Here is a 14,003-nt window from a genome sequence, read left to right on the forward strand (position 1 = left end):
CCTGATTCCCCACCTCTGATTCCCCATATCTGATTCCCCGCCTCTGTTTCCCCAGCTCTGATTCCCCACCTCTGATTCCCCAGCTCTGATTCCCTGCAACTGATTCCCCGCCCCTGATTCCCCACCTCTGATTCCCCATATCTGATTCCCCGCCTCTGTTTCCCCAGCTCTGATTCCCTGCCTCTGATTCCCTGCCCTGATTCCCCATCTCTGTTTCACCGCCTTTGATTCGCCACCTCTGATTCCCCATATCTGATTCCCCGCCTCTGTTTCCCCGCCTCTGATTCCCTGCCTCTGATTCCCAACCTCTGATTCCACACCTCTGATTCCCCATATCTGATTCCCCGCCTCTATTTCCCCATATCTGATTCCCCGCCTCTGATTCCCCAACTCTGATTCCCCGCCTCTGATTCCCCAGCTCTGATTCCCCGCCTCTGATTCCCGGCGTCCGATTCCCTGCCTCTGATTCCCCGCCTCTGATTCACCATCTCTGATTCCCCGCCTCTGATTCCCCGTGTCTGATTCCCTGCCTCTGATTCCCCGGCTCAGATTCCCCGCCTCTGATTCCCTGCCACTGATTCCCTGCCCCTGATTCCCCACCTCTGATTCCCCATATCTGATTCCCCGCCTCTGTTTCCCCGCCTCTGATTCCCCGCCTCTGATTCCCCATATCTGATTCCCTGCCTCTGATTCCCCAACTCTGATTCCCCGCCTCTGATTCCCCAGCTCTGAATCCCCGCCTCTGATTCCCCGCGTCTGATTCGCTCCCTCTGATTCCCCGCCTTGATTCCCCATCTCTGATTCACAACCTCTGATTCCCCACCTCTGATTCCCCATATCTGATTCCCCGCCTCTGTTTCCCCGCCTCTGATTCCCCATATCTGATTCCCCGGCTCTGATTGCCCACCTCTGATTCCCCGCCTCTGATTCGCCAGCTCTGATTCCCCGCCTCTGAATCCCCGCATCTGATTCCCTGCCTCTGATTCCCCGCCTCTGATTCCCCATCTCTGATTCACTGCCTTTGATTCGCCACCTCTTATTCCCCATATCTGATTCCCCACCTCTGTTTCCCCGCATCTGATTCCCCGCCTCTGATTCTCCATATCTCATTCCCCGCCTCTGAATCCCCATCTCTGATTCCCAGACTCTGAATCCCCACCTCTGATTCCCGGCCCCTTATTCCCAGCATCTGATTCCCGGCCTCTGATTCCCGGACTCTGATTCCCCGCTTCTGATTCTGATTCCCTGCCTCTGATTCCCCATCTCTGATTCCGCACATCTGATTCCCTGCCTCTGATTCCCCACCTCTGATTCCCCATATCTGATTCCCCGCCTCTGTTTCCCCGCCTCTGATTCCCCGCCTCTGTTTCCCCATATCTTATTCCCCACCTCTGATGCCCCAACTCTGATTCCCCACCTCTGATTCCCCAGCTCTGATTCCCCGCCTCTGATTCCCCGCATCCGATTCCCCATGTCTGATTCCCCGCCTCTGTTTCCCCGCCTCTGATTCCCCGCCTCTGTTTCCCCATATCTGATTCCCCGCCTCTGTTTCCCCGCCTCTGATTCCCCGCCTCTGATTCCCCATATCTAATTCCCCACCTCTGATGCCCCAACTCTGATTCCCCACATCTGATTCCCCAGCTCTGATTCTGCACAACCGATTCCCTGCCTCTGATTCCCCGACTCTGATTCCCCACCTCTGATTCCCCAGCTCTGATTCCCCGCCTCTGATTCCCCGCGTCTGATTCCCTGCCTGTGATTCCCCACCTCTGATTCCCCGTGTCTGATTCCCTTCCTTTGATTCCCTTCCTTTGATTCCCCGCCTCTGATTCCCCGCCTCTGATTCCCTGCCACTGATTCCCCGCCCCTGATTCCCCACCTCTGATTCCCCATATCTTATTCCCCGCCTCTGTTTCCCCCAATCTGATTCCCAGCCTCTGATTCCCCATATCTGATTCCCCGCCTCTGATACCCCATATCTGATTCCCCGCCTCTATTTCCCCATATCTGCTTCGCCGCCTCTGATTCCCCAACTCTGATTCCCCGCCTCTGATTACCCAGCTCTGATTTCCCGCCTCTGATTCCCGGCATCCGATTCCCTGCCTCTGATTCCCCGCCTCTGATTCCCCATCTCTGATTCCCCGCCTCTGATTCCCCGTGTCTAATTCCCTGCCTCTGATTCCCCGCCTCTGATTCCCCATATCTGATTCCCCGCCTCTGTTTTCCCGCCTCTGATTCCCTGCCTCTGATTCCCCATATCTGATTCCCCGCCTCTGATTCCCCAACTCTGATTCCCCGCCTCTGATTCCCCAGCTCTGAATCCCCGCCTCTGATTCCCCGCGTCTGATTCCCTGCCTCTGATTCCCCGCCTCTGATTCCCCATCTGTGATTCACAACCTCTGATGCCCCACCACTGATTCCCCATATCTGATTCCCCGCCTCTGTTTCCCCGCCTCTGATTCCACACTTCTGATTCCCCACCTCTGATTCCCCGCCTCTGATTGCACGCCTCTGATTCCCCGCCTCTGATTCCCCGCCTCTGATTCCCCGCCTCTGATTCCCCTCCTCTGATACCCCGCCTCTGATTCCCCACCTCTGATTCCCCGCATCTGATTCCCCGCCTCTGATTCCCCGCCTCTGATTCCCTGCCTCTGATTCCCCGCCTCTGATTCCGCGCCTCTGATTCCCCGCCTATGTTTACCCGCCTCTGTTTACCCACCTGTTTCCCCGCCTCTGATTCCCCACCTCAGATTCCCTGCCTCAGATTCCATGCCTCTGATTCCCTGCCTCTGATTCCCTGCCTCTGATTCCCTGCATCTGATTGCCCGCCTCTGATTCTCCGCCTGATTCCCCGCCTCTGATTCCCCACCTCTGATTCCCCGCTTCTGATTCCCGGCGTCCGATTCCCTGCCTCTGATTCCCCGCCTCTGATTCACCATCTCTGATTCCCCGCCTCTGATTCCCCGTGTCTGATTCCCTGCCTCTGATTCCCCGGCTCAGATTCCCCGCCTCTGATTCCCTGCCACTGATTCCCTGCCCCTGATTCCCCACCTCTGATTCCCCATATCTGATTCCCCACCTCTGTTTCCCCGCCTCTGATTCCCCGCCTCTGATTCCCCATATCTGATTCCCTGCCTCTGATTCCCCAACTCTGATTCCCCGCCTCTGATTCCCCAGCTCTGAATCCCCGCCTCTGATTCCCCGCGTCTGATTCCCTCCCTCTGATTCCCTGCCTTGATTCCCCATCTCTGATTCACAACCTCTGATTCCCCACCTCTGATTCCCCATATCTGATTCCCCGCCTCTGTTTCCCCGCCTCTGATTCCCCATATCTGATTCCCCGGCTCTGATTGCCCACCTCTGATTCCCCGCCTCTGATTCGCCAGCTCTGATTCCCCGCCTCTGAATCCCCGCATCTGATTCCCTGCCTCTGATTCCCCGCCTCTGATTCCCCATCTCTGATTCACTGCCTTTGATTCGCCACCTCTGATTCCCCATATCTGATTCCCCACCTCTGTTTCCCCGCCTCTGATTCCCCGCCTCTGATTCTCCATATCTCATTCCCCGCCTCTGAATCCCCATCTCTGATTCCCAGACTCTGAATCCCCACCTCTGATTCCCGGCCTCTTATTCCCAGCATCTGATTCCCGGCCTCTGATTCCCGGCCTCTGATTCCCCGCTTCTGATTCTGATTCCCTGCCTCTGATTCCCCATCTCTGATTCCGCACATCTGATTCCCTGCCTCTGATTCCCCACCTCAAATTCCCCATATCTGATTCCCCGCCTCTGTTTCCCCGCCTCTGATTCCCCGCCTCTGTTTCCCCATATCTTATTCCCCACCTCTGATGCCCCAACTCTGATTCCCCACCTCTGATTCCCCAGCTCTGATTCCCCGCCTCTGATTCCCCGCATCCGATTCCCCATGTCTGATTCCCAGCCTCTGTTTCCCCGCCTCTGATTCCCCGCCTCTGTTTCCCCATATCTGATTCCCCGCCTCTGTTTCCCCGCCTCTGATTCCCCGCCTCTGATTCCCCATATCTAATTCCCCACCTCTGATGCCCCAACTCTGATTCCCCACATCTGATTCCCCAGCTCTGATTCCCCGCCTCTGATTCCCCGCATCCGATTCCCCATGTCTGATTTCCTACCTCTGATTCCCCATATCTAATTCCCCGCCTCTGCTTGCCCGCCTCTCATTCCCCGCCTCTGTTTCCCCATATCTGATTCCCCGCCTCTGAATCCCCAACTCTGATTCCCTGCCTCTGATTCACCAGCTCTGATTCCCCGCCTTTGATTCCCCCCGTCTGATTCCCAGCCTCTGAATCCCTGTCTGATTTCCTGCCTCTGATTCCCCGCCTCTGATTCCCCATCTCTGATTCACTGCCTCTGATTCCCCACATCTGATTCCCCATCTCTGATTCTGCACAACCGATTCCCTGCCTCTGATTCCCCGACTCTGATTCCCCACCTCTGATTCCCCAGCTCTGATTCCCCGCCTCTGATTCCCCGTGTCTGATTCCCTGCCTGTGATTCCCCACCTCTGATTCCCCGTGTCTGATTCCCTTCCTTTGATTCCCTTCCTTTGATTCCCCGCCTCTGATTCCCCGCCTCTGATTCCCTGCCACTGATTCCCCGCCCCTGATTCCCCACCTCTGATTCCCCATATCTTATTCCCCGCCTCTGATTCCCCCCCTCTGATTCCCAGCCTCTGATTCCCCATATCTGATTCCCCGCCTCTGATTCCCCACCTCTATTTCCCCATATCTGCTTCGCCGCCTCTGATTCCCAAAATCTGATTCCCCGCCTCTGATTACCCAGCTCTGATTTCCCGCCTCTGATTCCCGGCATCCGATTCCCTGCCTCTGATTCCCCGCCTCTGATTCCCCATCTCTGATTCCCCGCCTCTGATTCCCCGTGTCTAATTCACTGCCTCTGATTCCCCATATCTGATTCCCCATATCTGATTCCCCGCCTCTGTTTTCCCGCCTCTGATTCCCTGCCTCTGATTCCCCATATCTGATTCCCCGCCTCTGATTCCCCAACTCTGATTCCCCGCCTCTGATTCCCCAGCTCTGAATCCCCGCCTCTGATTCCCCGCCTCTGATTCCCTGCCTCTGATTCCCCGCCTCTGATTCCCCATCTGTGATTCACAACCTCTGATGCCCCACCTCTGATTCCCCATATCTGATTCCCCGCCTCTGTTTCCCCGCCTCTGATTCCACACTTCTGATTCCCCACCTCTGATTCCCCGCCTCTGATTGCACGCCTCTGATTCCCCGCCTCTGATTCCCCGCCTCTGATTCCCCGCCTCTGATACCCCTCCTCTGATTCCCTGCCTCTGATTCCCCGCCTCTGATTCCCCATCTCTGATTCACTGCCTTTGATTCGCCACCTCTTATTCCCCATATCTGATTCCCCACCTCTGTTTCCCCGCATCTGATTCCCCGCCTCTGATTCTCCATATCTCATTCCCCGCCTCTGAATCCCCATCTCTGATTCCCAGACTCTGAATCCCCACCTCTGATTCCCGGCCTCTTATTCCCAGCATCTGATTCCCGGCCTCTGATTCCCGGCCTCTGATTCCCCGCTTCTGATTCTGATTCCCTGCCTCTGATTCCCCATCTCTGATTCCGCACATCTGATTCCCTGCCTCTGATTCCCCACCTCTGATTCCCCATATCTGATTCCCCGCCTCTGTTTCCCCGCCTCTGATTCCCCGCCTCTGTTTCCCCATATCTTATTCCCCACCTCTGATGCCCCAACTCTGATTCCCCACCTCTGATTCCCCAGCTCTGATTCCCCGCCTCTGATTCCCCGCATCCGATTCCCCATGTCTGATTCCCCGCCTCTGTTTCCCCGCCTCTGATTCCCCGCCTCTGTTTCCCCATATCTGATTCCCCGCCTCTGTTTCCCCGCCTCTGATTCCCCGCCTCTGATTCCCCATATCTAATTCCCCACCTCTGATGCCCCAACTCTGATTCCCCACATCTGATTCCCCAGCTCTGATTCCCCGCCTCTGATTCCCCGCATCCGATTCCCCATGTCTGATTTCCTACCTCTGATTCCCCATATCTAATTCCCCGCCTCTGCTTGCCCGCCTCTCATTCCCCGCCTCTGTTTCCCCATATCTGATTCCCCGCCTCTGAATCCCCAACTCTGATTCCCTGCCTCTGATTCACCAGCTCTGATTCCCCGCCTTTGATTCCCCCCGTCTGATTCCCAGCCTCTGAATCCCTGTCTGATTTCCTGCCTCTGATTCCCCGCCTCTGATTCCCCATCTCTGATTCACTGCCTCTGATTCCCCACATCTGATTCCCCATCTCTGATTCTGCACAACCGATTCCCTGCCTCTGATTCCCCGACTCTGATTCCCCACCTCTGATTCCCCAGCTCTGATTCCCCGCCTCTGATTCCCCGCGTCTGATTCCCTGCCTGTGATTCCCCACCTCTGATTCCCCGTGTCTGATTCCCTTCCTTTGATTCCCTTCCTTTGATTCCCCGCCTCTGATTCCCCGCCTCTGATTCCCTGCCACTGATTCCCCGCCCCTGATTCCCCACCTCTGATTCCCCATATCTTATTCCCCGCCTCTGTTTCCCCCCCTCTGATTCCCAGCCTCTGATTCCCCATATCTGATTCCCCGCCTCTGATTCCCCATATCTGATTCCCCACCTCTATTTCCCCATATCTGCTTCGCCGCCTCTGATTCCCCAACTCTGATTCCCCGCCTCTGATTACCCAGCTCTGATTTCCCGCCTCTGATTCCCGGCATCCGATTCCCTGCCTCTGATTCCCCGCCTCTGATTCCCCATCTCTGATTCCCCGCCTCTGATTCCCCGTGTCTAATTCCCTGCCTCTGATTCCCCGCCTCTGATTCCCCATATCTGATTCCCCGCCTCTGTTTTCCCGCCTCTGATTCCCTGCCTCTGATTCCCCATATCTGATTCCCCGCCTCTGATTCCCCAACTCTGATTCCCCGCCTCTGATTCCCCAGCTCTGAATCCCCGCCTCTGATTCCCCGCCTCTGATTCCCTGCCTCTGATTCCCCGCCTCTGATTCCCCATCTGTGATTCACAACCTCTGATGCCCCACCTCTGATTCCCCATATCTGATTCCCCGCCTCTGTTTCCCCGCCTCTGATTCCACACTTCTGATTCCCCACCTCTGATTCCCCGCCTCTGATTGCACGCCTCTGATTCCCCGCCTCTGATTCCCCGCCTCTGATTCCCCGCCTCTGATACCCCTCCTCTGATTCCCTTCCTCTGATTCCCCGCCTCTGATTCCCCATCTCTGATTCACTGCCTTTGATTCGCCACCTCTTATTCCCCATATCTGATTCCCCACCTCTGTTTCCCCGCATCTGATTCCCCGCCTCTGATTCTCCATATCTCATTCCCCGCCTCTGAATCCCCATCTCTGATTCCCAGACTCTGAATCCCCACCTCTGATTCCCGGCCTCTTATTCCCAGCATCTGATTCCCGGCCTCTGATTCCCGGCCTCTGATTCCCCGCTTCTGATTCTGATTCCCTGCCTCTGATTCCCCATCTCTGATTCCGCACATCTGATTCCCTGCCTCTGATTCCCCACCTCTGATTCCCCATATCTGATTCCCCGCCTCTGTTTCCCCGCCTCTGATTCCCCGCCTCTGTTTCCCCATATCTTATTCCCCACCTCTGATGCCCCAACTCTGATTCCCCACCTCTGATTCCCCAGCTCTGATTCCCCGCCTCTGATTCCCCGCAACCGATTCCCCATGTCTGATTCCCCGCCTCTGTTTCCCCGCCTCTGATTCCCCGCCTCTGTTTCCCCATATCTGATTCCCCGCCTCTGTTTCCCCGCCTCTGATTCCCCGCCTCTGATTCCCCATATCTAATTCCCCACCTCTGATGCCCCAACTCTGATTCCCCACATCTGATTCCCCAGCTCTGATTCCCCGCCTCTGATTCCCCGCATCCGATTCCCCATGTCTGATTCCCCGCCTCTGTTTCCCCGCCTCTGATTCCCCGCCTCTGTTTCCCCATATCTGATTCCCGCCTCTGATTCCCAACTATGATTCCCCGCCTCCGATTCCCCAGCTCTGATTCCCTGCCTCTGATTCCCCGCGTTCTATTCCCTGCCTCTGATTCCCCGCCTGTGATTCCCCATCACTGATTCACCACCTCTGATTCCCTGCCTATGTTTCCCCACCTCTGATTCCCCGCCTCTGATTCCCCATATCTGATTCCCTGCCTCTGTTTCCCGGCCTCTGATTCCCTACCTCTGTTTCCCCATATCTGATTCCCCGCCTCTGATTCCCCAACTCTAATACCCCGCCTCTGATTCCCCAGCTCTGATTCCCCGCCTCTGATTCCCCGCATCTGATTCCCTGCCTCTGATTCCCCGCCTCTGATTCCAGGCCTCTGATTCCCATCATCTGATTCCGGCCTCTGATTTCCGGCCTCTGATTCCCTGCTTCTGATTCTGATTCCCTGCCTCTGATTCCCCATCTCTGATTCCGCACATCTGATTCCCTGCCTCTGATTCCCCACCTCTGATTCCCCATATCTGATTCCCCGCCTCTGTTTCCCCGCCTCTGATTCCCCGCCTCTGTTTCCCAATATCTAAGTCCCCACCTCTGATTCCCCAAATCTGATTCCCCACCTCTGATTCCCCAGCTCTGATTCCCCGCCTCTGATGCCCCGCATCTGATTCCCTGCATCTGATTCCAAGCCTCTGATTCCCTGCCTCTGATTCCCAACCTCTGATTCCCCACCTCTGATTCCCCATATCTGATTCCCCGCCTCTGTTTCCCCGCCTCGGATTCCCCGCCTCAGTTTCCCCATATCTGATTCCCGGCCTCCGATTCCCGGCCTCTGATTCCCCGCCTCTGATTCCCCGCCTCTGATTCCCTGCCTCTGATTCCCCATCTCCGATTCCGCACATCTGATTCCCTTCCTCTGATTCCCCGCCTCTGATTCCCCGCCCCTGATTCCCTGCCTCTGATTCCCAACCTCTGATTCCCCACCTCTGATTCCCCGCCTCTGTTTCCCCGCCTCTGATTCCCCGCCTCTGATTCCCAACTCTGATTCCCCGCCTCTGATTCCCCAGCTCTGATTCCCCGTGTTTGATTCCCTGCCTCTGATTCCCTGCCCTGATTCCCCATCTCTGTTTCACCGCCTTTGATTCGCCACCTCTGATTCCACATATCTGATTCCCCGCCTCTGTTTCCCCGACTCTGATTCCCTTCCTCTGATTCCCAACCTCTGATTCCACACCTCTGATTCCCCATATCTGATTCCCCGCCTCTATTTCCCCATATCTGAATCCCCGCCTCTGATTCCCCAACTCTGATTCCCCGCCTCTGATTCCCCAGCTCTGATTCCCCGACTCTGATTCCCGGCGTCCGATTCCCTGCCTCTGATTCCCCGCCTCTGATTCCACATCTCTGATTCCCCGCCTCTGATTCCCCGTGTCTGATTCCCCATATCTGATTCCCCGCCTCTGATTGCCCACCTCTGATTCCCAGCCTCTGATTCGCCAGCTCTGATTCCCCGCCTCTGATTCCCCGCATCTGATTCCCTGCCTCTGATTCCCGGCCTCTGATTCCCTGCTTCTGATTCTGATTCCCTGCCTCTGATTCCCCATCTCCCATTCCGCACATCTGATTCCCTGCCTCTGATTCCCCACCTCTGATTCCCCATATCTGATTCCCCGCCTCTGTTTCCCCGCCTCTGATTCCCCGACTGTTTCCCCATATCTGATTCCCCGCCTCTGATTCCCCAACTCTGATTCCCCTCCTCTAATTCGCCAGCTATGATTTCCCGCCTCTGATTCCCTGCGTCTGATTCCCTGCCTCTGATTCCCAGCCTCTGATTCCCCTTTTCTGATTCACCACCTCTGAATCCCCACCTCTGATTCCCCATCTCTGATTCCGCACATCCGATACCCTGCCTCTGATTCCCCGCCTCTGATTCCCCGCCTCTGATTCGCAACCTCAAATTCCCCACCTCTGATTCCCCATATCTGATTCCCCGCCTCTGTTTCCCTGCCTCTGATTCCCGGCCTCTGTTTCCCCATATCTGATTCCCCTCCTCTGATTCCCCAACTCTGATTCCCCGCCTCTGATTCCCCAGCTCTGATTCCCCGCCTTTTATTCCCGGCCTCTGATTCCCTGCCACTGATTCCCCGCCCCTGATTCCCCACCTCTGATTCCCCATATCTGATTCCCCGCCTCTGTTTCCCCAGCTCTGATTCCCCACCTCTGATTCCCCAGCTCTGTTTCCCTGCAACTGATTCCCCGCCCCTGATTCCCCACCTCTGATTCCCCATATCTGATTCCCCGCCTCTGTTTCCCCAGCTCTGATTCCCTGCCTCTGATTCCCTGCCCTGATTCCCCATCTCTGTTTCACCGCCTTTGATTCGCCACCTCTGATTCCCCATATCTGATTCCCCGCCTCTGTTTCCCCGCCTCTGATTCCCTGCCTCTGATTCCCAACCTCTGATTCCACACCTCTGATTCCCCATATCTGATTCCCCGCCTCTATTTCCCCATATCTGATTCCCCGCCTCTGATTCCCCAACTCTGATTCCCCGCCTCTGATTCCCCAGCTCTGATTCCCCGCCTCTGATTCCCGGCGTCCGATTCCCTGCCTCTGATTCCCCGCCTCTGATTCACCATCTCTGATTCCCCGCCTCTGATTCCCCGTGTCTGATTCCCTGCCTCTGATTCCCCGGCTCAGATTCCCCGCCTCTGATTCCCTGCCACTGATTCCCTGCCCCTGATTCCCCACCTCTGATTCCCCATATCTGATTCCCCGCCTCTGTTTCCCCGCCTCTGATTCCCCGCCTCTGATTCCCCATATCTGATTCCCCGCCTCTGTTTCCCCGCCTCTGATTCCCCATATCTGATTCCCCGGCTCTGATTGCCCACCTCTGATTCCCCGCCTCTGATTCGCCAGCTCTGATTCCCCGCCTCTGAATCCCCGCATCTGATTCCCTGCCTCTGATTCCCCGCCTCTGATTCCCCATCTCTGATTCACTGCCTTTGATTCGCCACCTCTTATTCCCCATATCTGAATCCCCACCTCTGTTTCCCCGCATCTGATTCCCCGCCTCTGATTCTCCATATCTCATTCCCCGCCTCTGAATCCCCATCTCTGATTCCCAGACTCTGAATCCCCACCTCTGATTCCCGGCCCCTTATTCCCAGCATCTGATTCCCGGCCTCTGATTCCCGGCCTCTGATTCCCCGCTTCTGATTCTGATTCCCTGCCTCTGATTCCCCATCTCTGATTCCGCACATCTGATTCCCTGCCTCTGACTCCCCACCTCTGATTCCCCATATCTGATTCCCCGCCTCTGTTTCCCCGCCTCTGATTCCCCGCCTCTGTTTCCCCATATCTTATTCCCCACCTCTGATACCCCAACTCTGATTCCCCACCTCTGATTCCCCAGCTCTGATTCCCCGCCTCTGATTCCCCGCATCCGATTCCCCATGTCTGATTCCCCGCCTCTGTTTACCCGCCTCTGATTCCCCGCCTCTGTTTCCCCATATCTGATTCCCCGCCTCTGTTTCCCCGCCTCTGATTCCCCGCCTCTGATTCCCCATATCTAATTCCCCACCTCTGATGCCCCAACTCTGATTCCCCACATCTGATTCCCCAGCTCTGATTCCCCGCCTCTGATTCCCCGCATCCGATTCCCCATGTCTGATTTCCCACCTCTGATTCCCCATATCTAATTCCCCGCCTCTGCTTGCCCGCCTCTCATTCCCCGCCTCTGTTTCCCCATATCTGATTCCCCGCCTCTGAATCCCCAACTCTGATTCCCTGCCTCTGATTCACCAGCTCTGATTCCCCGCCTTTGATTCCCCCCGTCTGATTCCCAGCCTCTGAATCCCTGTCTGATTTCCTGCCTCTGATTCCCCGCCTCTGATTCCCCATCTCTGATTCACTGCCTCTGATTCCCCACATCTGATTCCCCATCTCTGATTCTGCACAACCGATTCCCTGCCTCTGATTCCCCGACTCTGATTCCCCACCTCTGATTCCCCAGCTCTGATTCCCCGCCTCTGATTCCCCGCTTCTGATTCCCTGCCTGTGATTCCCCACCTCTGATTCCCCGTGTCTGATTCCCTTCCTTTGATTCCCTTCCTTTGATTCCCCGCCTCTGATTCCCCGCCTCTGATTCCCTGCCACTGATTCCCCGCCCCTGATTCCCCACCTCTGATTCCCCATATCTTATTCCCCGCCTCTGTTTCCCCCCCTCTGATTCCCAGCCTCTGATTCCCCATATCTGATTCCCCGCCTCTGATACCCCATATCTGATTCCCCGCCTCTATTTCCCCATATCTGCTTCGCCGCCTCTGATTCCCCAACTCTGATTCCCCGCCTCTGATTACCCAGCTCTGATTTCCCGCCTCTGATTCCCGGCATCCGATTCCCTGCCTCTGATTCCCCGCCTCTGATTCCCCATCTCTGATTCCCCGCCTCTGATTCCCCATCTCTGATTCACTGCCTTTGATTCGCCACCTCTTATTCCCCATATCTGATTCCCCACCTCTGTTTCCCCGCATCTGATTCCCCGCCTCTGATTCTCCATATCTCATTCCCCGCCTCTGAATCCCCATCTCTGATTCCCAGACTCTGAATCCCCACCTCTGATTCCCGGCCTCTTATTCCCAGCATCTGATTCCCGGCCTCTGATTCCCGGCCTCTGATTCCCCGCTTCTGATTCTGATTCCCTGCCTCTGATTCCCCATCTCTGATTCCGCACATCTGATTCCCTGCCTCTGATTCCCCACCTCTGATTCCCAATATCTGATTCCCCGCCTCTGTTTCCCCGCCTCTGATTCCCCGCCTCTGTTTCCCCATATCTTATTCCCCACCTCTGATGCCCCAACTCTGATTCCCCACCTCTGATTCCCCAGCTCTGATTCCCCGCCTCTGATTCCCAGCATCCGATTCCCCATGTCTGATTCCCCGCCTCTGTTTCCCCGCCTCTGATTCCCCGCCTCTGTTTCCCCATATCTGATTCCCCGCCTCTGTTTCTCCGCCTCTGATTCCCCGCCTCTGATTCCCCATATCTAATTCCCCACCTCTGATGCCCCAACTCTGATTCCCCACATCTGATTCCCCAGCTCTGATTCCCCGCCTCTGATTCCCCGCATCCGATTCCCCATGTCTGATTTCCCACCTCTGATTCCCCATATCTAATTCCCCGCCTCTGCTTGCCCGCCTCTCATTCCCCGCCTCTGTTTCCCCATATCTGATTCCCCGCCTCTGAATCCCCAACTCTGATTCCCTGCCTCTGATTCACCAGCTCTGATTCCCCGCCTTTGATTCCCCCCGTCTGATTCCCAGCCTCTGAATCCCTGTCTGATTTCCTGCCTCTGATTCCCCGCCTCTGATTCCCCATCTCTGATTCACTGCCTCTGATTCCCCACATCTGATTCCCCATCTCTGATTCTGCACAACCGATTCCCTGCCTCTGATTCCCCGACTCTGATTCCCCACCTCTGATTCCCCAGCTCTGATTCCCCGCCTCTGATTCCCCGCGTCTGATTCCCTGCCACTGATTCCCCGGCCCTGATTCCCCACCTCTGATTCCCCATATCTTATTCCCCGCCTCTGTTTCCCCCCCTCTGATTCCCAGCCTCTGATCCCCCATATCTGATTCCCCGCCTCTGATACCCCATATCTGATTCCCCGCCTCTATTTCCCCATATCTGCTTCGCCGCCTCTGATTCCCCAACTCTGATTCCCCGCCTCTGATTACCCAGCTCTGATTTCCCGCCTCTGATTCCCGGCATCCGATTCCCTGCCTCTGATTCCCCGCCTCTGATTCCCCATCTCTGATTCCCCGCCTCTGATTCCCCGTGTCTAATTCCCTGCCTCTGATTCCCCGCCTCTGATTCCCCATATCTGATTCCCCGCCTCTGTTTTCCCGCCTCTGATTCCCTGCCTCTGATTCCCCATATCTGATTCCCCGCCTCTGATTCCCCAACTCTGATTCCCCGCCTCTGAT

The sequence above is a fragment of the Narcine bancroftii genome, chromosome 6, assembly GCF_036971445.1.
Source record: "Narcine bancroftii isolate sNarBan1 chromosome 6, sNarBan1.hap1, whole genome shotgun sequence".
NCBI lineage: Eukaryota > Metazoa > Chordata > Chondrichthyes > Torpediniformes > Narcinidae > Narcine > Narcine bancroftii.